General features: G+C 44.1%; 2 long non-coding RNA genes across 4 annotated transcripts; one reads left to right on the top strand and one right to left on the bottom strand.

Moving 5' to 3' along the window:
• Nucleotides 1–1,693: 1,693 nt before the first annotated feature.
• Nucleotides 1,694–17,932, bottom strand: LOC310848431. 3 transcript variants are annotated; one of them, XR_014566369.1, is made up of 3 exons: nt 17,836–17,922; nt 16,188–16,686; nt 1,694–1,837 (listed from the first exon to the last, which is right to left on the bottom strand). It is a non-coding gene; the product is annotated as an uncharacterized lncRNA (long non-coding RNA). The 3 variants fall into 3 exon arrangements; XR_014566368.1 differs by lacking the exon at nt 1,694–1,837 and adding an exon at nt 13,456–13,924 and having other exon boundaries at nt 17,836–17,923; XR_014566367.1 differs by lacking the exon at nt 1,694–1,837 and having other exon boundaries at nt 16,084–16,686; nt 17,836–17,932.
• Nucleotides 17,933–18,001: 69 nt separating this feature from the next.
• LOC310848420 lies at nt 18,002–25,306 on the top strand. Its single transcript, XR_014566350.1, has 3 exons — nt 18,002–18,151; nt 23,477–23,678; nt 24,981–25,306. It is a non-coding gene; the product is annotated as an uncharacterized lncRNA (long non-coding RNA).
• The last annotated feature ends 1,919 nt before the right edge of the window (nt 25,307–27,225 follow it).

Here is a 27,225-nt window from a genome sequence, read left to right as displayed (position 1 = left end):
TACTGTGGCTCCAGGATACAGAGACTGGGCAGTGCTTGGTGAAAACAAGGAAGAGTCACTTCTGCTAGGGATTTTTCCACCATCTTGCCTTCTGCTCATAACGTGCTAGTCACAAGTGAGGTGGTGATAAGCAGCGCTTTTGCAACGGATCACCAGGATCCTAGTGGGCTCTTACAATTGCATCCAAAGACTTCTTCATAGCAATTGCTTTGTTTTTAGCTATGCATGTATAAGATACATTTTCATCCAGATCTGTATAATCTCTGTTTTGTTATTTCAACCATTGAATAAAGAAATTATTGATTTCCTACCGCCAAGGGCAGAGGATTTCATTACATGGCATCTTGAATGCAGCAATTGCTTCCAGCAGATATTCACTGGGTTGATTCTCAATGCTTTATACAAGGAAATGAAATGTCTTTTCAAAATGGCATTTTAGATGGATTGTCCAGTCTCACTGGCAGCTTTGCTACGTGACTGGCCTGCAGAGATCTCTTGGAGACACTTAAAATGGCATTAACAGAATACAAAGGTTATTTACATAATAGTGACCATAAAGGTTCTTTTTTAGAAACACTACGCAACGTGCTTTTGTTCTGAAGGGTTCCTCAGCAAATTGCTATTACTTTTCCTAACACTTTTCAAGAATAGTAATTTTAAATACAAACATCACTGTTCTATTCAAGATTTCCCCATTTATAAAAAAATATATTCACAAAGTGATCACGAGGAGAGACTTTTCTGTTTAAGGACTTCAGATTACAAGTGGCAAAGAGACTCATCTGGTATACAAATTTGTGTTAAGCATGACAAAAGTTCCATCCCTACCAATGTTCCTCCATCTCACTCTTATGCTTCTGTGTAGAGTGGGACTCATCTAGCAATATCGTTGGCAGGGATGGGGAACCAATTCCCTCCAGATTTTGTTGGAATCTAACTGCCATCAACCCCAGCTAGCATGATGATGGGATAATGGGAGCTCTATGGACGCAGGTGGCGCTGTGGGTTAAACCACAGAGCCTAGGACTTGCCGATCAGAAGGTCGGTGGTTCAAATCCCTGTGATGGGGTGAGCTCCTGTTCCTCGGTCCCTGCTCTCGCCAACCTAGCAGTTCGAAAGCACGTCAAAGTGCAAGTAGATAAATAGGTACCGCTCTGGCGGGAAGGTAAATGGCATTTCCGTGCTCTGCTCTGGTTTTACAAGAAGCGGCTTAGTCATGCTGGCCACATGACCCGGAAGCTGTACGCTGGCTCCCTCGGCCAATAAAGCGAGATGAGCGCCACAACGCCAGAGTCTGCCACAACTGGACCTAATGGTCAGGGGTCCCTTTACCTTTACCTAGTCAAACAACATCTGAAGAACCACAGGTTCTTCATCCCTAGCCTATTTGATATAGGGCCCCTCATTCTGCCAATCCACTAATGGGGGAAGGAGCCTCTGGTCGGCGCTCATGTTCCCATTTCCCCACTTTCTTTCCTACCTTACAGCTATTTGAGGCCCGAGCTCTTCTGCCACCTTCTTCTCTCTATTGCAGATGTTAATAATGTGCAGCTTAAAGTGACTGGATGCATAAAAACTGGTTCGTTTTGGGAAATAAAACATTTCCAAAGCCCATAAGTTTAATTAAAGCTTTACTTTCTCCAAAACAGAACATAAAACAGTAAATCCAAAATATCCAGAAGATCATGTGCAAGTCCAGTAATGACTCAGCTGAATATGAAATATGAAATACTCCAAACAGATCTAAAATCAAAGGTCTGTCTCTCCTTACTGTCTCCATTTTGCCTGTATTCACTCACTGGAGATGGTCATTTACACGTCTTTACTTCCACAGAGCCTGGGAACAAAGAATTAAGGCAACTCTCTTTCAAAATGGAGATTTGCAACCAAATACCTTTGTCACCTTATTTAAGGTTAAACACTCACGTTAGCTAGCAGAAAAAAACAGTAGTTAATAATCAACCCATCAAGGAGTTCAGAGACCACTTAGTATACTCCAGTGGCATTTTCTGATGTTAAACTTTCTCAGCAATACACACAGCCATTCACTATTTCAGTGTCAATTAAACAATGATACTAAACACTTCCTTGGTCTTCAGGCTTAGCACCTTAATTCAGTACTTGCCACAGCACAACCCTAATACACTACCCACACTAATCTACTCCAAAGGAGGAATCCTGCACAGACCAGCCAACCCACAGTCCCAACAATCCATTAGGTTTTGAATGTGCAAAACAGCCGGCCTTGCTTTAACATTTATTATATTCTGGTTGCACCTATAAATAATTCCAGCACTTTTTTTGTCTGATGATAAAAACTATCTCAAAATACTTCTTGTAGTTGACAGGCATGTACAATAATTACTGTTCAGCAAGACCTCTATTAGAGTACTGGGAGCTACAGCCTGAGACAGTAATCCTGACTAAATTAGCTGTAGCTGCAGCTCTTGCAGTCAATTATTTCAGCTAATAACAATGCACAGTCTGTTCCACTGGATATATGCTGGTGAATACAGCCAGGAGTGTGTCTCTGGTTTCAGAAAGCGTTAAGTAAACTTCAGCCAGCCTCTCCAACTTCTCCTGCACTCGTGTTCCAATAAGACCTCCAACGTCTAACAATACTGACTCTTGGGTGTGATTGTTCAGCTTAGCGGTTTATCCATCACCTGTCCATCTGCTGACCTTTAAGGCAGCCAACTCCTGTTCAGAAGGAAGTGTGCATCTGGTGGGGCAAGTTTTACAGCAATACTTTTTGTTCTGCACAAGCAAAACACAGAGACAGAAGCATATGGTATTGAAACCTTGGCCTGGAGCAGCAATCCCCTATTTTATGCTATTCCTCCTTGCTTCCGTTTTTTTTCACGCTGTACTGTCCCCTGCCAAGGGTGTTTCTCGAGGTCATCCTTTGCCAGTTCATGCTGCATCTTTGGATAGCCCGTGATATGGTGTGCCCTTATCCTTCCTGCCGCAACCTACATTTTAAGATAACAGGGATGAGCCAAGCGCACAGCAATTATTGTTAACAGGGGCTGGAAATCTCTCAGACAATTGTGGCAAAGGCAGCCCTTGTGATCTTTTCACCCCGGTTTTCTCCTTTCTATATAAGCAGGAAAAAATGACTCTACCAGGACTTTTGCCAGTCTTCCAGTGTTCCCCCCCTCCCTTCCTCCTTACTCGTCAAACCTCTTTATTCTTTGGTGCAGTGCTAATGCATTCCGCTTGGTCATCAGAATCGCTATACTAAACTGTTCTCTGTCTTCAGTTTCCAGGTTGAGTTGCAGCTCTATTTAACACTCCATTTTGGATTGCTTTGCTGCTGAGTCAACATTTGAGCAGGCGTGGATTGGGTAATATGGTACCTTCAGCAAGTACAGCATTTGGCACCCCCACTAACTTTGATTAGGTACCCATATAAATATACCGTATTTTTCGCTCTATAAGATACACTTTTTCCCTCCTAAAAAGTAATGGGAAATGTGTGTGCGTCTTATGGAGCGAATGCAGGCTGCGCAGCTATCCCAGAAGCCAGAACAGTGAGAGGGATCACTGTCCAGCACTCCCTCTTGCTGTTCTAGCTTCTGGCTTAGCCTCTCTGTCCCTTCCCCCACCTCCCAGAAAAGCTCGCAAAAGCCGCGCGGAGCATGGGGGGGGGGGCTTTTCCCCAAGGAGGGAGAAGGGCAATCCGTCAGTGATGGGCTGCCCTTCTCCCTCCGTGGGGAAAAGCCTGCAAGCGCCGCACACACGTTCCACGCGGCTCGTGAAAGGGAGTGCTGAGCAGAGCCTGGGATGCATACAGGCTCTGCTCAGCGCTCCCTTTAAATATTTTTTTTCTTGCATTCCTCCTCTAAAAACTAGGTGTGTCTTATGGTCAGGTGTGTCTTATGGAGCGAAAAATACGGTAGATGATGAAGATGCACCCCTTCAGCTTTGTTCTCTGTGCCCACACCATCCTAAATCTGAATCATTTGAGCTTTATTCCTAAGCTGACCTTCCAGTGAGCACTCAGGGCTGATTTCCTTCAGAATGGAGAGGTTTGATCTTCTTGCAGTCCATGGGACTCCCAGAGTCTCCTCCAGCACCATAATTCAAAAGTATCAATTCTTCGGCGATCAGCCTTCTTTATGGTCCAGCTTTCACTTTCATACATCACTACTGGGAAAACCATAGCTTTTACTATACGGACCTTTGTTGGCAAGGTGATGTCTCTGCTTTTTAAGATGTTATCTAGGTTTGTCATTGCTTTTCTCCCAAGAAGCAGGCATCTTTTAATTTCGTGGCTGCTGTCACCATATGCAGTGATCATGGAGCCCAAGAAGGTAAAATCTCTCACTGCCTCCATTTCTTCCCCTTCTATTTGCCAGGAGGTGATGGGACCAGTGGCCATGATCTTAGTTTTTTTGATGTTGAGCTTCAAACCATATTTTGCGCTTTCTTCTTTCACCTCTTTAATTCCTCCTCACTTTCTGCCATCAGTGTTGTGTCATCTGCATATCTGAGGTTGTTGATATTTCTTCCGGCAATCTTAATTCCGGCTAGGGATTCATCCATCCCCAACCATGGATCACTGCCTTGCCATGGCGAAGGGGCTCGAATAACTCAGAGAAGCTATGAACTATGCCGAGCAGGGCACCCAACATGGACAGGTCATAGTGGAGAGTTTTGACCAAACGTGATCCACCTGGAGCAGGAACCGGCAAGCCACTCCAGTATCCCTGCCAAGAAAACTCTGGAAACATAGCACTGGGTAAATCTCACTAGTTTCAGCAACCTTGGAGGTCCATTCCCTACCGTTAGCTTTCACCGCTCTGAAAAGCTCAGATTTTATAACCAGGTTATCATATAAGTCTTGTCTTGTTAAAAACTCTTCGGTGCAACTGATCTTAATCACTTAGAACTTAACCTTCATTTGGATGCTATAGAGCACTTAAACATTTAATTGAATAAGAAAATCAGGATTACAGTCTCCATTCAGACACATAAATCATCTTTTATAAAAGTCTGGGTGCATGGTTGTTCAATTGCCACTGACTTTAATTAAATATGTGCCATTGTGAGGATAGTTCTACCGGGGGTTTGATGGGGAGAAAATCACAGTAGGAAGAAGTCAAAGCAGTTGTACGACCTTGCATAACCTTGGCTCTCTTGGCACTGCTACCATTTCCCTTTTGTGGTATTTCAAAAATGGCTACCACCAAAGGCTGCAAACCGACACACATCTAGTTTGCCTGAATCCAGCTGAAGTCAATAGAACTGAAGTGTGCTGGTCCCGAGGGTTAACCATGCGGCAAGGTCTGAGTCGAGGTCGAGGGTGCGGTATGGAGGCTATCCGTCAAGGCTGAAGCTGGGTCCAAGGCAGGGAGTCGGGTGAGGTCAGGAACTCTGGCAGAAGAGCAGGACAGAGTTCAGGCAGGAACAGGCTACCAGCAATGTTGCTCCCGCAACCTGGGACTGGGGCTGGCTGGCTTTTATCTGCCCCGAGGCATAGGGCAGCCCCCGGTCCACAGCTGACTTGCATCTCCTGGCCTGGAGGCGAGCACTCCTCCTGCAGGAACTTAGTTCCCTCCGCCTCTCTGCCCTGAGCCTCTGCAGCTCAGGAGAGGCTGGAGGGTTACCGGACCCAGAGGCAACCTCAGCTTCCCCTGACGGGGCTGAGAGTGGAGCACCTGCAGGCAATGGGTCCTCCATCACCTCAAGAGCCAGAGCAGACTCAGCTGGTGCCAGCACCTGAGGATTCAGGACAGGTGAGGACCCTTCAGGCTCAAGCCCCAGCCCCGGCTCAGCTGGTTCTGGAGGCGGGGACTCCTGTGCAGGTTGGGATTTCTCAGGTTCAGCCTCCTAGTCCGAATCCCAGGCCATCACATGAAGTAGCTTACATGCAGTTTTCCATTCCCATTGCTAAAGGGGAATTAACATGTAGTTTAGCAAAGCTGCCCGGCTCCAGTGAAACTAGGGTTCTGTATTTTTGAATGTTGCATTCAATACCAAAACAGTGAACAATTTTTAGGAAGCACTGAGGGTACCACGCTGCCTTAAACTTTTTATAATGGTCTCCTTAGATACCATTTTAATATGGCTACAGAGTAGGGAAAGAAATGGCATAATCTGGAGGGAGTAAGGTGATGAAGCTGTTGGGTTTCACTAAGGGCCCTCCTGTCTTCCTCACAGCCCCCAACCCAATAATTCAAGCACTGATCCAGACCTTTAGGACGACTCACAGTTATTAAAAACAAAAAAATAAATTATGTGGCCGACATTGTTTCTTATACGTCTGTCTCATCTTTCCATAAAAGTGTTCAGGGCAACTTAGTAAATATGGCAGATCTTCTTGCCCCTTTCGCAGTTGCCTGCAGATGGAAAGGGTTGGTTGGGATGTACACAACTGAGCTTGGATGAATAAAGTAAAGACACTTATACATTTAATTGCCTCTCCTTTCAAAATGGCAGCAACATAATGAACGTATTGCCAAGGATGCTGTTTTTGTTTCAAACATTGCAAATCTTGGATAAAATGGGCTATTTCAAGAAGTGGCAGAGAGATATATCCAGATTTGTCTGGCAAGGCAAGAAGCATTGAATAAAATTTAAGATATTAACTGATGCTAAAGAAAGAGGTGGATTTGCCCTGCCAGACCTTAAACATTATTATGAATCAGCCGCTTTTTGCTGGCTGAGAGAATGGCTGCTTCTTGAAAATACTGATGTGTTGGACTTAGAAGGTTTCAACAATGTATTTGGTTGGAATGCATATCTGTGGTACGATAAGGTCAAAGCACATAAAGCGTTTAAAAACCATATTGTCAGAAAAGCACTGTTTAATGTCTGGATAAGATATAAGGACTTGTTAGAAAATAAAACCCCAAGATGGTTGTCACCAATGGAAGCGAAGGCTCAGATTAAAACTACAGAGTTTTGAAAAATTTAAAAATAGAGTGCGAGACTGGCTCCATTACTACCAAATAATGGAGGCATATAATTTGGACAAAAAAAAGTTGGTTTCCAGGTGGAAAAATCAAAATTGGAAACAGAATTGTTAGATCCCAAAATTAAGAATTTGTCAAGAATGTATAACTTGCTGTTGAAATAGAACACTCAGGATGAAACAGTGAAATCTGCTATGATTAAATGGGCACAAGATGTTGGACATAACATTATGATGGCTGACTGGGAACAGTTATGGACCACAGGTATGAGGTTTACGGCATGTAATGCCTTAAGAGAGAATATAATGAAAATGATCTACAGGTGGTACATGACACCAGTCAAGCTTGCAAAAATTTACCATTTGCCCGATAATAAATGTTGGAAATGTAATGAGACTGAAGGTACATTCTTTCACCTTTGGTGGACGTGCCGAAGGATTAAGACTTTCTGGGAGATGATCTATAATGAAATGAAAAAGGTATTTAAATATACCTTTCTGAAGAAACCAGAGGCCTTCCTCCTGGGCATGGTCGGCCAATTGGTGCCAAAGAAGGATAGAACTTTCTTTATGTATGCTACAATAGCAGCAAGAATACTTATTGCAAAGCATTGGAAGACACAAGATTTACCCACCCGGGAAGAATGGCAGATGAAGTTGATGGACTACATGGAACTGGAGGAAATGACTGGCAGAATCCGAGACCAGGGAGAAGAGTCGATGGAAGAAGATTGGAAAAAAATTAAAGACTATTTACAGAAACATTGTAAAATTAATGAATGTTAGAAGGATGCTGGAATGACGTTATATGGCTTTAGCAGAAATGTTATAAAGAATTAAGTAAAAATAGATTGTTAATGGGCCAAAGGGGAAAAAGTAAGGTTAGATTGTGTTAAGATAAATTATAGGACAAAAAATGAGAAAGATGGAAAGGATTTGATGAAATAGCTAATTGAACTAGAATACAAAAAAGGGAGGTGTGAGGAGGTCAATGAAACAAGTAAATGAAAGATGTTATGGAAATATTCAATGTGTTTTTAATTGTTTTTGTTTTGTTAAGATAAGTAGTGTTTTTTGTTTTTGTTTTTTATGTATTGTAATGTATTGTTTTGTTTTGTTTAACTTTGTTCTTTCTTTCTTCTTTCTGTAATCTTTAAACTTTTAATAAATATTACTATAAAAAAACAAACAAAATGGCAGCAACATAGTAGGATCTGGGCAGGTAGTGCAAAATAGGGGTGTCAAAAGCAAGTTAGATGGTTCCTTGAGTGGTATCTCACTTCCTTTTTGACAGCAACAGCTTCAGAACACCAGTTGTGGGAGATCTTCTCAGCTGGTGCTAGGTGCAATACTGAAAAATGGGTGCTAGGTTCAGCCCCTCCCATTTTTTTACCATGAGAGCTTCAGGATGGCAGCTATGTGCTCATAAAGTACAGGCCAACTACTTGGCTGGAGTTCTGTCCAGCAAACAAATAAGAATGAATACTGAATAAATAGCTGGCATCATGTAACCTCCCAGCAAACTTTGTGCAAACAAACCAGGATGAATGCTCAATAAACAGGTCACCTGGAAATGGCCATAGGGTCTCACATTCTTGGAATGGTTTTACTACAATGGAAGGAATTGGTTGCATGTGTACAAAAGGATGCTTGGGTGGAGTTGCTTCTCCGATCTTCGATTTTGATTCAGGGATGTGTACAAGACACATTTAACACAGGCATTGCAACTGTATAGCATATATAAACATGAAAAAAGGTAAAGGATCCCTGATAGTTAAGTCCAGTCGTGAATGAGTCTGGGATTGTGGCGCTCATCTAGCTTTACTTGCCGAGGGAGCCGATGTTAGTCCACTGACACTGTTTCTGGGTCATGTGGCCAGCATGACTAAGCCGCTTCTGGTGAAACCAGAGCAGCACACGGAAACACCATTTGCCTTCCCTCCGGAGTGGTACCGATTTACCTACTTGCACTTTGACGTGCTTTTGAACTGCTAGGTTGGCAGGAGCAGGGACCGAACAACGGGAGCTCACTCCATTGCAGGGATTCGAACCTCTGACCTTCTGATCAGCAAGCCCTAGGCTCAGTGGTTTAGACCACAGCGCCACATAAACATTATCCAGCTCCTAACAGTTTTTACTGAAGGCTTCTGAGTTGTGATGAAACCTTTGGAGTTACATGATCAATTTTGTTAAGATGTTTATTATAGTAAGCAATTTTTTTAAAAATAGGAAAGATTGTCACGTTATACAGTAGTTGACACTTACAGCCCCATCCCTATAATTACTATTTTGGAAATTTCATTATAATATATATAATAGATGCACCATCTCATTAGTAAGAGAAGTCTTGCTATTATGCTCCCCTTTGCTCAAATACTCTTGCTCAGCTAAGTAGATCACATTTGCTTCATTTATTCCCGTACTCATCTCTAAATGCCTTCTCTTGGGGCCTTAGTTGTCTATCAAATGATCTTCTGTAATCCCAATTTATGCTTTTTATTTTGTGCATTTGTTCATAGGTGGATGCACTTGAGTTCCAGGACAACAAAATCTCCCATGCAGGCACAGACATACTTCCTTTCCTTTGCAGAATATTACCATGCAATTGACAGTCAAGAAGGCTATCAGTCAAGAAAGGTGGGAAAACATAAATGATGCATTACACCACTTTGCAAACTTATGCGCAAAGTCAGACAGGGCGTTTGAAAATGAAAACATCACTGAATGAATAACAGGTTGTAGTGCAAGGATGCAGAGTGATTCAGCTTCATGAATTCATAAGAGAGGGAAATTGTTCTCTAAACAAAACAAAAATAGGAAGGCAAACTTACAGTTCTGTAATTAGCACTCTGTGTAATGAACAGCCCCTTCACTTAGGCAATGCTCTCCTCATTGTGTTGTTTTGGGTCTTTCCCTGGAAATCCACACCCACCCAAACCCACACTGTCAAGATTTCCAACTTTTGACTTCCAAATTTTGCCCAGCCCCCAGTGGAACCATGCATAACAAAGGGGGCAAGTAATGGGACCTAAAAAAAAATGTGACCCAAACCTAGGGAAAACCCATGGAGGGTTATAGCAGTCCTTACATCCCATTATTACCTGACTGACAGAACAGTCTTTACTTGTTGAAGCTGTGAACAAAATACTGGTTAGTAGGCAGTCTTTGCGTCTGTGCTCAGGCAGCTTTTTGACGAATCCAGTAGAATTATTCATGATAAAAAGATGAAGAATTAATTTGCCCTTTTGCACCAGTTCTAGGATGCAAGTTCCAGCCCCTATGTTGATGGGACCAGTTCCTCTGCTTGGGCTGGGAATATCATACAGTTACACAATGCAAGAGTCATTGCATCACTCTCTTGGGAGAGAATGGCAAGATTTATGTGGGGGTTTTTACCTTACAGGGTGCCCCACAAGATCACTGCCCTGCAAAAAGTGCTTTTTCCAGGACAGTGAACTTGCATGGCACCCCAAAACGTGTGTTATGGGGCACCATGCCAGACAAAGTGCATTCCAAAATTGTGTGAGATTGTTGTGACCATTTTGGCCACTGCCCTCTCACGAGAAAAAACAGGGTATCCCATTTTTCCCAGGGCAGTTGACAAGTTATTTGTCCTGATTTTAACATAGTTTATATAAAGCTTGTACAGTGGAACCTTGGGTTGCAAACGTGATCCGTGCGGACCAGCCGTAACACCATGTCTGCATATGCGCGGGTCGCAATTTGGTGCTTCTGTGCATACGCAAAGCGCAATTTAGTGCTTCTGCACATGTGCGAGCGCCGAAACCCAGAAGTAACCTGTTCCAGTACTTCCAGGTTCGAGGTACCACTGTACTTGAAATGCTTCACTTGACTTAAAGTGAAATCTCTGTCTACAATGAGCCCTAGGCAGAAAGACTTTAAAATGAAAAAGTAGCAAATAATTTTCTTGTTTGTTTGCTTGCTTGCTTGCTTGCTTGTTTGTTTTTAATGACCATTTTGCTTGCTACAGGAGTTCTGTTTACAAGTCGTGACCATAACGGCATCTTTGAAGTCGCTCTCATAAATGGAAGTGTCACTGTTTTCGAGTTTGATCTACACCCAGGAGAACAGGAGTCTGTTTGCAATGTGTTCTTATTCACTAGACTGCATCTCTTCGGAGGTTACTGAAGGACTGCCTGTTCACAGGCCTGTTAGCTTCAATAAAGTGTGGGGTTTGTGGGACTGGTTTAAAAATTTGGATTCACCCAAACTTCATTCCTTAAAAGAAGAAGAAGATAGTTATTGTGGCAGTTTAGAGACTTAATAGATTTACTGTAGAACTCAGCTCCAACAAAGTTTATGCTATAATAAATCTATTTGTCTTCAGGGCATCACAAGGTACTGCTATTTTTGTTGCAGCAGATTGATATACCTACTAACTCTTTGCAAAGCTCGGCCATTGTTACATTTAAAATTTAAGCTGCATTTTAATATATTTTAAATTACCATCCTCCTGTTATTGACAAAGCTGGTTTTCAGATTGATTTCTTTTTTATATTGAGTACAAATATCAAACATATATAGTGTGCAAAGGCAGTCCTGTGTAGGAAGCCTAGGCTGTTTCTTGTCAGAAGGTTGGAAGAGCAGACCAGAATATAAGGAGTTGTTCTCTACCTACACTACACATTTTGCTGCTGTTTTATTCTGTGAATAATACATGTACGCCAAAGGAACATTTAATCTGCCAATCCAATTGGAGAAAATCCGTAGTACTGTTACTAACCATTGCTAGTATTCTGGCTATCTTGTTTATTCAAAAACAGCACTACCTTTTTGCATGTTCTATTTATTAGTGATTATTGAATAAGCAAGGCAGCATAACAATGCTTTATATTCATACAAGTTGGGCTTATTGGGTGGGGGAGAAAACATGTCTTGTGCAACGCAATGGCCACCAATATAAAATCTGTTGGCTCTTCACAGTGTCCAGAAAGAGGGTATTGGAAAAACTTAAGATAATTAAGGCCATTGGAGATCCAAATCCAAAAATATACATTTTTAATGACCAGCTTGGATTGTCCAGAATGCTATTTGCCATGTAGCACATAGGAAAGCAGCTTGCTGCTGATTATGGTGACAAAGTAATGCACAACCTTACATTAGGTATGCAAAGACCAATTCATGCATTTTTTTAAAAGCGATGCTAGCACCTGTATACTGTCTAAGGCGATATTTTCCACGGATCATTTAAAGCAGGACTCATAAGCCTTTTAATAGTGAAATGTATCCATTTCCCTGGCCAATTCTGACTGAAGCTAGATGTTTGGTGGCAAACATGGGTCTAGAGATTCAGGCTGTTATTGCATAAGTGTCAACTCCTGGGGTTTATTTTCTCTGTCTCAGCAGAGTTAAGCAGAAAGTCTTTCTGCATCTTCACAGCCGCGGCAGTCCAGCCTTCTCTTGACGAATTACCAAGGAATAACCACCTCACCCACCCAGTTCTTCTCTAAAGTCTCTATTATTTACATTACAAGTTGCATAGCACTACTGGTCTACATATAAAACTAGAAACAAAACTATTTACAGATCTCCGCTTCATCCAGACTTCCACATATTCTGGCAGCCACACGGACCAACACTGAGTGCCTCAAATTCAGCTCCATCTCTCCAGACATGCCTTGATGAAGACACCTGTTGCTCAGGAGAATCTACGTTGCTAAGCAGATGTTTCAGGTGAGCCTTGAGGATGCGCTTCAGGCCGGTGCTTCCAGGCTTGTTTCAAGTTGATTTTGGCAACACACCAACACAGGTTGATAGACCTAACTGCAAAGCAGTGTGCCTCTTCCATTTGCACCCGAGAATTGGAGAGAGAAAATGTTGGAATGGCCTCTTCTTAGGCACAAGTCGACACCCCCTCCCCAAGAATGCTTCTCCCCTGCAGATCACACTTCTCTTTGCAGCAGAAAAGAATCAGTCCAAGTTCCTAGCTTCATGGAGGCTGCCAAGCTCCTAGTTTTACATTTAAGTGTGTTCTCCTTCATGGAGAGCACGTGTTGCGGTGGGGGCCGACAGGACACTCCAAAGTTGTGGGGCGGGCTAATTGATCGTTGGCCACTGATGTGATTGGGCTTCCCTTGTTGTTGGGAAGAAGTTAATGTTGCCATTTGTTGACTGACAGCCAGAAATGCTATAACTCCCTGCACGGGGCGTAGAGCTTCCTCTTTTTGCCCAGTGCATCAGATTGCCCGTCCCCCCCTCCCTATATTTAGGGTTGTTTGCTTTGACCTTGCTATGCCTATGGGGTCATCTGCTTTTGGGGCAGGGGCCCGGTAGGAATTTTGTCCATCTGGCTGATTGGCTGAGGCTATTTGGTTTTTTCCTACTGCATAGCAAATTGTCACAACTTGTAAGGTTGCGGTTAGGCATTGGTTTATGGTTTGGTTGGTTGAGGAGCATGGATTGGCTGTGCCTGTCCCCCCTAATGCTGCTGCAAGGGATTCCGTTAAAGGAATACAGGGGCTCACTATTGCTTTTGTCCACCCTGTCAAGGGGGCTAGGGCCATGCAAGAGCCCCTGGTTGCATTTGGGGAGGGCTGAGGGCAGGTTCCCTGCTCCGTCGCTACCCCCAAGTATATTCCCCTTTTCTGACTTTCGCAGGCATGTGGAATGTCAGTCTGTCCCCCATGGGGCAGATAGTCACAACCAATGCCTAAGCAACCACTCACATTTTTGTATTTTAATAAAGTTGTGGCCAAAATTATGCCAAAAACCTTAAACAAAAATTTCTGTTTGATGTGTGAGTTATTGGGGTGGCCCTGGGGACCTCGACACGCAACTGCTTTCGGTGCTTCAGATATGAGGCTAAGATCAGTTTTGTTTGGGACTGGTTCCTAGTGCAAAAGCAAAGCCTATATTACTCCTCCCGTACATCCAGATTCCCTTCTGAATGCATTTTTCGGGAATCTGAAGTGCCATTCTCTTTGATCACTACTTCTTTAATAATGTGCAGCATCTTTCTCTGACAAGACTGTAGCATTATCATTCCTAAGATTATTTTTGAAAAAAACATAAACATTATCGTCCCTAAGATGGAAGAAGGGCCTTTCAAAGTGGTCTACAGCAAAGACCAGAGAACAGTACGTATTATGTCAATTGCTGTGGCAGGTTTAATTAATTAAATAAATTCCTTTCTACAGACCGAAGGCATTTTCTTTTCCTGGATTCCTGATTTTTGGGAGACAATTTACAAATGTAGATTTGTTCTGTTACCTGCAAGCACAGCGTATCAGCCACATCTTGTTGTTTTTAAATACCCCATGCATTTTTCATGCCTCTAATGATCCAGCTGTCAAGCTGGCTTACCAAATCATTTTTTAAATAAAAAAAAACCACACACACACACAAACCCAGGCGTTTCATCTCAATTGTTGGGGGGGGGGGGAAATAGTTCTTCATAGCATGATCTCAGTGGTAGCAGTCAGCCCGTCACCAGGTACTGAGTCAGGTACTAATGATGAAAAATAAAAGGAAGGCGAGCTACATGCAGCAAATCAATGCCCTACTGCGCAATACACATTGACCCTCAACATGAGGAATCAGAGCTGGGGAGAAGATGAATTAGACAGCCTTGCTTTGGCTCTCTGCCTAACTAAGGAAGAAAGAAGAAGTGTCCATGAGGGGGGAGGAATAGAACCCCTTTCTGTCCACATTATGAAAGAGAGGAGTGTGTGTTTAATGCGTTTAATGAAAAAAATTGCATTCTCAATCCAGGAAAAGCAGAGTTTTCAGTAAAAAATAAATAAAAATAGTATATGCAACAACAACAAAAAGCCAAGAGCTGTATTCCAAAATATAGGGAGGGCACCAGGTTGGAAACGGCAGCCTTAGACACTGCTGGTACGTCTAAGGTGCCTGGAGACAGGCAAGCATGTCGTGTATTTATAGCAGCGGCCAGAGGAGGAATGACCACAAGGAGGAGCGCAGAGAGAGGAAACGCCATGGTGCATCTGCAGCAGCAAAACCGGACGCCTTCTTCTGCCCCAGCTGCAACAAAACATGTATCTCCCATATCATTCCTCTTCAACCAGGCCTTTGGTTGATTAACCTCTAACACCTTTTAATATGTGTTTGTGGGAAGAGGTGGAGGTTATTTGTTTGTTTTTGTTTTATTATGTATTTTGTACTTTATATCTCACATTTTTATGTCATGAACCATAATAATAATAGTGTTTTCGTGCGCTCTGGTTTCCGTCATGGTGTTCCGTTGCACCAGAAGGGGTTTAGTCATGCTGGCCACATGACCTGGAAAGCTGCCTGCGGATAAACGCCGACTCCCTCGGCCTGAAAGTGAGATGAGCGCCGCAACCCCATAGTCCCCTTTGACTGGATTTAACTGTCCAGGGGTCCTTTATTACCAATGTAACCCAGAAGCAAATACAATCAGAAGGTCAGCGGTTCAAATCCCCGTGACAGGGTAAACTCCCGTCACTCCATCCCGGCTCCTGCCAACCTCGCAGTTTGAAAACACGCCAGTGCAAGTAGATAAATAGATACCACTTTGGCGGGAAGGTAAACGGCCTTTGCATGCGCTCTGGTTTCTGTAATCTTATTCCCACTTATTTTGGAGGAAGCCCCATTAAACTCAACAGGGCACACTTCTGAGTAGACATGCATAGAATTGCACTGTAAACTTTCCACTAACTTAACCCTGGGCTGACTTATTTACATGTTAATAACTTTCTCATCAACTGGTGTCTGGGAATGAATGTTCCATAACAGTGTGGGACATGGGTGGGGCTGTGGTCTAAACACTGAGCCTCTTGGACTTGTTGATCAGAAGGTCGGCGGTTCGAATCTCCACAACGGGGTGAGCTCCCATCACTCCATCCCAACTCCTGCCAACCTAGCATTTCGAAATACACCAGTGCAAGTAGATAAATAGATACCACTGCGGAGGGAAGGTAAACAGCTTTTCCATGCACTCTGGTTTCCATCACAGTGTTCCGTTGCGCCAGAGGCAGTTTAGTCACATGACGCGGAAAGCTGTCTGTGGACAAATGCTGGCTCCCTCAGCCTGAAAGCAAGATGAGCGCCGCAACCTCATAGTTGCCTTTGACTGGACTTAACTGTCTGGGGGTCCTTTATCATTACCTTTTTTAATAAAAAATACTACTACTACTACTAATAATAATAATAATAATAAATACTTGGGAAACAAATAAAATATTGTTTATTTATAAAACACCTTACTTAGAAAGGCACTGTACAACATGATATCACCGAGCTCTCATCTGTTCCATTATCTTACCCTGATGTATTTCTTCCCCTTTTGGTGGTGCTTGTTACTCAACTGCTCTGTCTCCCGCCAGTGAGAATCTTGTGCTCCACTTCACATTCTATCTGGTCTTGCATCTCTGCACCTTTCCCACTGTAACTTCACCTCCGGCTCCCCGCATTCTGGCTGCCACACTCCACTGCTTGGCAAGGAACAACTAACAAGAAAGGTGACTCGAAGTGACAGGTTTGTAATAAGTACAGCACCCGATCATGGCCGCTCTCCTCATTTTAACCCTGTTCTCAAATTTCTCTGCGCTCGCTTCTGTGCCTCCTGATCCTATAACTAAACGCTCTCGAGCCACAACAACGGTGGAAATAAAATGATTTATAATGATAAGCGTTGGCTTGGCTGACCTGTAATACTGGAGGAATGCAGGTAATCACACATGCTCTTGTTTTTCAGTGTTTTGTCTTTAGAAATGATAGAGGTCTGCTGAAGTGGAGCCTTTCAAAACTGCCAGAGCATCACACTGTATAATACAGATGAAAATTCCAACTTACTCTGACCCGGCCTTCGTATCCATTAATACAGATAAGCCCTCAGTTGTGATACAAGAGTGAGTCATACAAATCCCCCGTTTCAAATATACCTGCCGAGTGGCACTGTCACAGCCATCTAATGGTCCACCATCAAGGTGGCATTTTAAGCTTCTGCTCCTTCTGACATTGTCCCTCAAATGAACAACCAACAATCTCTACATACGACAGAAGGAGACCGGATGCCACTCATTGTTCTTGACAGAGCTGTGGACTACAGGCATGCTGCTTTTGATATCTCAACCAAGGGATAGGTCTTTTATAACGTTTAAACAGAACAGAGCTGATCAAGCGATGATATGTAGTCCAGGTAAAAAAAATTGGCCTCTCAGCTTTTGCCAGTTTTGCCAGGGAAAATTAAAGGAGAGATAGAATCCAGCTTCCCACTATAGCAGATTGGTGTATTATTTTGACTGTGTCAATTTACATCAGCACCTAGCAGCTAGTTTACAGAAGCAACCAGCGAGGAACTCATAGGTGGAAGCTTACATCTGCCTACAAATGCCCATTAGGTAAAGGGACCCCTGACCATTAGGTCCAGTCATGGCCGACTCTGGGGTTGCGGCGCTCATCTCACTTTATTGGCCAAGGGAGCCGGTGTAGAACTTCCGGGTCATGTGGCCAACATGACTAAGCTGCTTCTGGCGAACCAGAGCAGTGCACGGAAATGCCGTTTACCTTCCCGCCGGAGCGGTACCTATTTATCTACTTGCACTTTGAGGTGCTTTCAAACTGCTAGGTTGGCAGGAGCAGGGACTGAGCAACAGGAGCTCACCCATGGCAGGGATTCGAACCGCCGACCTTCTGATTGGCAAGTCCTAGGCTCTGTGGTTTAACCCACAGCGCCACATTAGCTGAGTGTTTAAAGATTCTGTAAGTGCATATAAGTCTGTTCTATCAAAATCGGCGAGGACTAACTAAAGCAGTTGAATCTGCATTGGTCTGCTACCTTTCTCAGAGAAACCGTGATTTCTGTGCCCCTTAGGCAGCCCACTGACTTGGCCCCAGCTGAGTCAGGTAAAATATCAGAGGTGAAGCTTTCCTGTCAGTTTGGGAAATAATGTATAGCAATACTGACCCACCTTTGAAAGCTCAGAGAAAAGTGTTATACAAGGGCCAAATGGCATCAACATCGCTGCATGTTGTTAAAAACTGTAGCTGTTGATTTTCCTTCTCTCTGCTAGGAAATCATGAACAGCATCATAATAAGTAACCCAGTGCTGTTATTACATCACAGGATTGCACTGTGAATGGTCTTAGATGCTTCATGAAGCCTCCAGGTAGGGTGGGAATGGAAAGAGTGCCCTGAAATAGAAGCTAACAACTGGCCAACTTTAACTCTTGAGGTCCATATACACCTTGACAAGATGTGACAAATGGTCCAGCTATTATTGCCAGGTATGTGGGCTGCCCAGGCAGGGCCTACTGCACTCCAAAATTGTTTAAAATATGGCAGTCCCCCCAAAAAACCTTGGGGAAGTCTCTGGTTTATAAATTCACTGGGAATGTGCAACTGCAGCTTGCATAGCCTGTACTACATGGGAGCCAGTGTGGTGTAGTGGTTAAGAGTGGTAGTCTCGTAATCTGGGGAACCGGGTTCATGTCTCCGCTCCTTCACCTGCAGCTGCTGGGTGACCTTGGGCTAGTCACACTTCTCTGAAGTCTCTCAGCCCCACTTACCCCACAGAGTGTTTGTTGTGGGGGAGGAAGGGAAAAGAGAATGTTAGTCCAGTGTTTCCCAACCTTGGGTCTCCAGCTGCTTTTGGACTACAACTCCCATCATCCCTAGCTAGCAGTACCAGTGGTCAGGGATGGTGGGAAATGTAGTCTGAAAACAGCTAGAGACCAAAGGTTGGGAAACACTGTGTTAGTCACTTTGAGACTCCTTCGGGTAGTGATAAAGCGGAATATCAAATGCAAACTCTTCTTCTTCTCCTCTTCTCCTCTTCTTCTCTTCTTCTCTTCTTCCCTCATCCCTGACCATTGGCCATGTTGGTGGGATTTGTAAGAGAGAACCAGGCTGGGGAAAGCTGAGCTACTGCATGGGATGTCGTTTTTAAAATGGGGGGGGGGGGATCTGGACCATTTAGCAAGACTTCACCTTGCCTTCTCCAAAGACATGGGGTGCTGTTCAGCTAAGTTCTCCTCGGAGCAGACCATAGCTTGCCCCACACCACACAGAGAAGCACACAACATAGGAACCTAGGGCAGCTTTGGGGCAGATCTACACTCATGGTTTTTAACATTAAGGAAGGGTTTAGGAATGGTTTTCATAACCTAGATGGACACATGGTGTCCTACTTTTTACATTAATAATGCGTTATTACCTTGTCTTATTTATCGCTTGATTTTTAACCCTTTTATACTGCTATATCGGTGAAGCACTGTTCATGTGTCCCTATGTAGCATTTTACCTTTCTTCACTACATTCAAACGCTGACCCACACCCCCTCCAATGGTATCCGAGGGGCGGTGTTCAATTTCATTTAAATTGAAAGGCTGACATGCGGAGATAACAAAGGACAGGAAGGAAGGAAGGAAGGAAGGAAGGAAGGAAGGAAGGAAGGAAGGAAGGAAGGCTTACCTACATTTGACAGGGGGAAACAAGGTAAAATACGTTTTAATTAACAAGTATGCCCTGTGATGTTTTAGAATGACATATTTAAAATCGTTCTAATAGGGGGAAATACGTTGAACAGGTCAGTGTAGATCCAGCCCTTGTGGCCCTCAAGCTACTACAATGGTTAGGGATGATGGGAACTGTAGCCCAGTAACACTGAGAGCCACAGGTTTCCCACCAGACAATACAGGGTCACATTGCTTCTATGTATAGCAAATGTTTTAACAGCATATTAAGTCAGGATAGGGTTTCATAGCTAGAACAAACCATGTTCTGAGTCTGGAATCCAATGTTCACATCTTTTATTCATCGATTTCCTTCAACGTACCCAACAACACCCCCCCTTTTGGAATCCTGATTATGGAAACATGTTTTGTGTGCTGCAAAACAGACCTGAAAACTAAATTCAAGACACAGCCTTCACGACAAGGTAGCTTTCAGGCACAGCTTCTGCGCCTTTGTAATAAATTCTGTTTGCTGATGTGGTGACGGTGGGGGGAACATAATGCATTGTAATTGGATATCCTGGAACTCCTGTGCACAAACACGAAATTGGCATAATTAGGCTTTCTGTCAGAAATAGCTCATTCATGTGTGGTTGCCTAAGAAAAGCCCTACTTTGGGAAAAACAAAATCCCTTCTTCGCCTCCTATCAAAGAATTCGTATGCTGATAGACGACAGCAAACACTGTTGGGACGTAACCCAGTAAGTTGCTGTAAGAGTGTGGTTTTATTAAAAGGACTTCAGTAGAAATAAGTATTTAGAGTCAGGCCTACCAGATTCTTTCATGGCTGCCTGAGGCAATTTGCCTTGTGGAGGGAGGAGAGAGAGAGAATTCATTAGTGAAACCTGGGATTGGAAGTACCCCAGTTTCTGAATTAATTTCTTAGAACCGCCAGAACAAACATGGAGCTGATTTCTAAATATTGTAGTAACCTAGGCTGCATGTGCTCAGACCTAAGAGTCAGATAACTGCTTAAGCACCAAAACAAATAGGGTGGTGTAGTAGTGGCCCCTGCAGTTGGCAGAAAATATGAAGCCTCTGGCATGAAAGGCTTTGTATAAAATACCAAGAGTCCTGGCTTTTTGCCTGTGCCTGGTCAACAGAGCAGTATTGATATCTGATGCTACATTGATTTCAGGCTTCAGCTTCACAAGCCCTCATGCCTTCAAGGCATGGACTTCAAGGACCTTGAGTTGCAAAGTAGGTCTAGATTTGAGTACTGCCACCTGTAGCCCTGGGTCTGCCAAACCCTTATTCTTCCTCTTTGCTCTTCTGTCAAGAGACGCTCTGTTTTTCTGGCTAGAGTGAAGAAATTGAGATTGTATCCCAACGAGACAGAAGTATTGTTTCTGGAGGACAGGGGGTGGGCAGGTGTGGGGGACTCTCGGGTCCTGAATGGAGTAACTGTGTCCCTGAAGGACCAGGTGTGCAGCCTGGAAGTCATTTTGGACTCACAGCTGTCCATGGAGGCACAGGTTAATTATGTGTCCAAGGCAGCTCCATCTGGTAGACGGAAGGGACCATGAGGTCAGGGGCTCTCTCCATCAATTCCATCCTCAGTAGCATCAGAGACAGACAGAGGCAAATATTAATCAGGGAAATGAAGGTTTGGATTATAATAAATCACATCTGGACCTTCAACGAGAAGGCCAAGCTGTGGGGAACCTCACTGTGACAAGCCACTCATGTCTTATCTAGTGCATGTCCAGCTTATACCTAAACACAGGAGATTGACTACATAATCACAATTGCTTTTTAGTTTCATTCCAACCCACCCAGCTCTCTGTTCCTCCCCCCACATAGCCGATACATGACAACAACCTGTCTGAAACCAGGTAATGAAACTATAATTTCAAATTCAAACACTGTAAGGTCATTCAGACAGACACAAACCTTTAAAGAGGAAGATAAAAACAAGGCATTTCACTCAGTTTTAACCTTTAAATAAAAGATATGCTCCTCCCTGCAGCAAGTCCCCCTCCCCCCCAACTCTACATCTATTTGCTCCTTTCAGAGGGCCTAGATACTGAATGGCAAACAGAAAGAAATGAGCCAGTTTTATATACACAAATCAAACTCTAATTCAGCTGTTTGGTGCAACAAGGAAACCATCTATACTGTGTATTCCATGGAATATTTGGAACATAATGGGGCGGGACGTTGTATGCATTTAGGTTTCTAGACCAACTATAATAAAACAAAGCATTTAAATGCATATCATCCTAAGGTTCAAGGCTGCAGCACTTGTGACTCTCAAGTCATTGCTGGACTGCCTATTCCCATCAGTCCCAAGCTGGATGGCCAATGGTCAGGGCTGATCAGAGTCATAGAATCATAGAACTACAGTGGTACCTCGGGTTGCAGATGCTTCAGGTTACAGACTCCGCTAACCCAGAAATAGTGCTTCAGGTTAAGAACTTTGCTTCAGGATGAGAACAGAAATCGCGCAGCAGCGGTGCGGCGGCAGTGGGAGACCCCGTTAACTAAAGTGGTGCTTCAGGTTAAGAACAGTTTCAGGTTAAGTACGGACCTCCAGATCAAATTAAGTTCTTAACCCGAGGTACCACTGTATAGAGTTGGAAGGGATCCTGACCCTCTGCAATGCAGGAATCCCACCCTGGGTGGGCTCTACCACCAACCTTCTGGTTAAAAGCCACACACACTGACCCATTGCGCCACCTGATACATAGTCCAGCAACACCTTGAGGGCCACAGACTCGTTGCCTCTGAATCAGATATTACAGCTGACACAGCATTGCTGGGGGGGGGGGAGACACCCAGCACCCCCATATCAAGTTCTCCAGCCTCTCCATAATGCCTACATCTTATAGTGCATTCACTTATCTGCATTCCATTCCATTGGCAGCTGCTGGGATCGGGGAAACCCAAAGTATCACAGAACAGGTAATCTGCCTACATCCTAAGAGGAATGAGAGGTGAACATGACAGGGGGCTGCTATATTTGCATATCAAATGCCCTTTTCTTCCCAGCCTGAGCCCATGCATACAATATTTGGCTATGGCAAATTCCTCTGACATCTTCAGGATGAAATCCAGTTCTGCTTCTTCTGTCCATATGTGATGAGCCATCTGCCTTTTCTCGAATGCTGGAACCTGTCCACTCACTCTATTGCATTCAGCCAAGGCAGTCCATCTGTGGAAGACTCTGTCCGCAGCAACGAGAAATTAAGGGGAGCGCTTGGGAAAGAAGTGGGCAGCAAGGAACTAAAGCATGTTCCAGTGGACGTGGTGGCAAAGTTGACTCCGGTTAATTGGAGTCCAATTGTTGTTCTGCAATTAAGTAATTAGCCATACCAGCTAACTGATGGATGTGGTGAGCCCTTTAAATAAATTTTACTCCCTAGCAGAATGCCCATCATAATTGATGGTGTATACAAGAAATCAGAGGAGGAGAAAGAGAGTCTGGTGCATTTCCCTGTGCAGATATACATAAGAACAATGTAGAACACTCTACTGTTGGATGGGAGACAGATTTTTCACTGCCAACATGCGTAGCAATTTCCTGTCCCCTCTGTGAATGAACAGCAACCATTTAACTGAATGTTCATCTTTACACACTCATTAAAATGATTATCAAGGGAAATCTGAGGTCTTCCCCAGTGTCCCAAAATCCTCTGAGCTCTCCCCCCCCCAACTCATCTCCCCTCAGTCATGAAATAATGAGGATGGTTACAGTTTTCTATCTTAAAGAGTACAGAGAGCTGAAGGACAAAGTTGGAAGAGTAACGCTCTTTCCCACTTCCTCTTTCAGCTCTATGGGCTTCTCGAGGCTCAGTTCAGTTCTTGTTTTTAGCCACATCCCTTGGAAAAGTGAAGTGTGTGTCTATCTTTCTGTCTTTTGGATGGGGGCTGATCTTGGGAAGAGTTCAGAGGAATCCCTGACCTGTGCCTCGTGTAGAAATAAGTGAGCTTTCCACTCTGATAATGAGTTTCAAAGCTTTACTGCTGAAGGGTCTTAAATCTAGTTATAATAAGTTACAAGAACAAAATAACAAAGTAACACTGCAATCAAACAATGCAGTTCAGTCCTCTAAGTCCTTTACTCAGTTCAGTAAACTTTCCTCTCTCTGGTCCCAGAGAGAGATCCTCAGCTTCTTCATCACTGCAAAGCTTCCCTGCTACTGCTACTACTAGCCATCTCTGATTTCTCAGATTTCTTCTTCTGCTGTGAGAGTTGCAGCTCAGTTTTCCGGGTAACGAGTCATTGGTTGGTTTAACTCACCAAGGTGGAAAAACACCAGCCTTCTGCTTTCAGCCAGAGTGGAACCTCTTTTTTAAGGTAAACTTCTCTCTACAGCATTCCAAATACAATGCATTCAAACACAGCATTTTATGTACATTAAATGTTTAACTTTAACAAGCAGGTGGTGACTATGGCATTCACTCAAAAATAAAAATGTATCAAGAGCCTAAAAAGATTGTCAAGCCCTGATATACCATATTTTTCGCTCTATAAGACGCACAGACCATAAGACGCACCTAGGTTTTGGAGGAGGAAAACAAGGAAAATAATATTCTGAATCCCAGAAGCAACACAAAGCCTCTTCAGGGCAGTGGGAGGAACGCTCCACCTGCCCTGAAGAGGCTTTGTGCAGCTATCCCAGAAGCCAGAACAGCAAGAGGGATCCCTGCGCAGCGATCCCTCTTGCTGTTCTAGCTTCAAAATAGCTGCGCAGCCTGCATTCACTCCATAAGACGCACACACATTTCCCCTTACTTTTTAGGAGGGAAAAAGTATGTCTTATAGAGCAAAAAATACAGTATATGGTGCTCAAAGAAAAAAGGGGGGGAGGGAATGAGGGCTGTTTAGAAGGAAGTGGGATAGTTTGAATGGCTGGGGTTGGTGGAATTAGGAAGGATGGGCCAGATTAAAAAATGCTCCCCTGAAAAGATTTAGGTGGTCATAGGCCTGTCTGATAAAAGTGATCAACAGAACAATGCAAATCCTTCCACAATAATATTGACCCAAACAATGTTGATGAAATTGTTAAAGGAAAGTAGTGTTGTCACCAACACGATCAGCATTGAGAGTTCACAGAACAGCCTCTCCTTTCCCTTTTAGGCTCAATTCTCATTTGTTTTGCAACTTCCATGACACATTTGTGTCCAAAATGAACAATCTTGGAACCTAATAAATATTGTGCTGCACTGGGGGGGGGGGGCGTTCCTGCTGCTCCAGCTACCGCTGGAGGAGAGAACTCTGGGTTTCAATCATCTGAGATCTAATAAATATTTTATCGGGTTTGCCAATTCCAAGAATATACCTAAAATAATATTACACTTCCACAACTGAAGAATGAATGACATTCTAAATCTAACAGCTTTGCACACAGGAGAAAATAGAAAATCCATCAGCGGAATAAACAAATGAGTTATTTCTTTTCCAAAAATCTTCAGCTTCGATCTATTTTTCTTCACTTCTTATTAGTTTGTAGCAATGGATGGAAACCCTTGCACCCCCCTCAGATAGATATATAGATATATCATTCTAGATTGTTTTCAGGCTAGATTTCTGCATGTACAGCTGAACATATCAGTTGGAAGTTATTACTTCCTTTTCATTCTGTGTATTTCTTTTTAGGGCAGGACATAAAAACAGCAGGATGCTTAGAGTGCAGTCCCCACAGAAAGGAGAGAGTGAGAGGTTCCTAATGCTCTGAAAGCACCATATACAGGTACAAGCTCACAGAAAATCATCCCAGGGGCCTTGGTGCTACCCATTAGGCAATGCAGGCTCCGTGTATGCAGTTATACTCCTCCAAACAATTGGAGGAGATGGGGAAGAATGAGAAACAGGTCAGTCACTTCCTCTCTCCCATATTTTGCCACATGGTGAGATGCCACCCATTGCCCTCTGCAGAGAAAGAGATTGAACCATTTTAAAGTCATCCATGCCATTATACATTGTCATCTGTTGTTCTAGTTTGGCCTTTATGGATCTAAACGAGGGTTACCAGATGTCCCTGGGGACAGTCCCCAGATTTGCAAATAAGTCCCTGGACAAATTCCATCCCCGGAATGTCCCTGGATTTAATCTAATGTCCCCGGTAAACGCAGCAGCGGCAGTCTCTCAGCAGCCTGGAGCAGTTGGCTCTGGCTGGCTTCAGGAGCTGCTCAGAAGTCCCCATATGCTGGTGGTGCAGGGGCTCTAAGATGCAGCTTCCGGGCTGCCTCCACCTTCCCTGACTCTAGCAACTAAGCTGTGAAGGGAGGCTTCATGCTGCCTATCGGAGCAGCCTCCCAACTCCTACTTGCGTGCAAGCATGATCGGGGCGGGGATCTCTCAGCTGTGAAGGGAGGCTTCATGCTGCCTATCAGAGGTTGCGTGCAAGCAGGAGGGGGCTGGGATCTCTCAGTTAGGTGACAGGAAGCCTCCCTTCCCAGCTGAGGGATCCCTGCCCCCTCCTGCTTGTATGCCCATAGGAGTGTGATCGGGGCTGCTTTGATGGGAAGGGAGGCATTGCGCTGCCCGAGCCTCGCTGCTGCTGCCACTCTCGGCCCTCCTTCTTTGCCTTCCATACCTGACCCACAAAGCACCGCTTCCTCACCAACACCAAAGAACCAACAACTCAGGGACTGCCCGGGCTCATGGAGAAAGGAGATAGAAGCCTCAGAGGAAGGGGAAACGTGGCAGCTGAGGTCAAGGCGGTGGCTGCCCCTCTGCCACCGCCATTGCTGCAACATCAACACCCAGAACATGTAGTATGTATGTATGTATTTATTTCAGGTGTCCCCAGATTCATTGAAAAAAATCTGGTAACCTTAATCTAAACCCAGCAACATTATCTTATATTAGAATAATAGAATTTCAGAGTTGGAAGGGCCCACAAAGGTCATCTAGGCCAGCCCCCTGGAATGCAGGAATCTTTCCCCCAATGTGAGGCTCAAACTCACAACCCTGAAATTAAGAGGCTCATGCTCTACTGATCAAGCTTCTCTATAGTCAGGGATTTTCAGGCGGGTATTTTTCCACCTTGTTGAAAAACGACAATGACTATTTCAGGCACTTACATGTGAAAGCAGAAGCATTTTCTGCATGTTGACTTGGATCCCAGCATCATTGTGCATTAGTCCCAATTCAAAGGAAGTTACTGTGCTTGGCTCAATCAAAACCGCTGCTCTTTGAGAGTCCCAGTTCAAATCTGAGAGTGGCTAGCTGTTGTGCATCCATCTGATCTTGCCAGTTCTCATTGTGTTCATTAACCATACTGAAGACCGTCTAGTTCAGTGTTTCTCAGCCTGTGGGTCCCCAGATGTTGTTGGACTACAACTCCCATCATTCCTAGCCAGCATGACCAGTGGTCAGGGGTGATGGGAGTTGTAGTCCAACAACATCTGGGGACCCACAGGTTGAGAACTGCTGCGAGTCTAGTTATTGTATATCCACCCCCATTCTGTACAATTGGCTTAATAGCACTGGTGGTGGAAGAGGAGTGCAGGGGGAGCACGCTGCCCCTGGCAGCGCGATCCTGGTAGGGTGCCATCGTGGCTGCTCCCCCTGCCCATGCTGGGTGCCATGCCCCCGCAGGTAGCGTCCATGCCCCCAGAATACGTGCCACACCCATGCAGGAGGCACACCCCCGCCCCGCCTGCTCTCCGCCCCCCAGTGCCGGAGCACGAAGCTCCACCACTGCTTAATAGTGCATCATATTGCACAACACTGAAAATTTCCCCCAAGCACTGAAAAGCAGACTAGAGTTCCCAACATGGAAAGGACAACAAAAGGGGTAGTGTTATCATGGGGCTTATTATTCCAGGACATTGTAAACAACAGGTTTATTGGCTTGCATTCTTTTTTTTAAAAAAAAATTCTTTTTATTAAATAG

This window comes from Podarcis gaigeae (genome assembly GCF_964106915.1).
Source record: "Podarcis gaigeae genome assembly, chromosome: 7".
Classification (NCBI taxonomy): Eukaryota; Metazoa; Chordata; class Lepidosauria; order Squamata; family Lacertidae; genus Podarcis; species Podarcis gaigeae.
The sequence above is the reverse complement of the archived record's forward strand: the minus strand, read 5'-3'. Positions and strand labels throughout refer to the sequence as shown.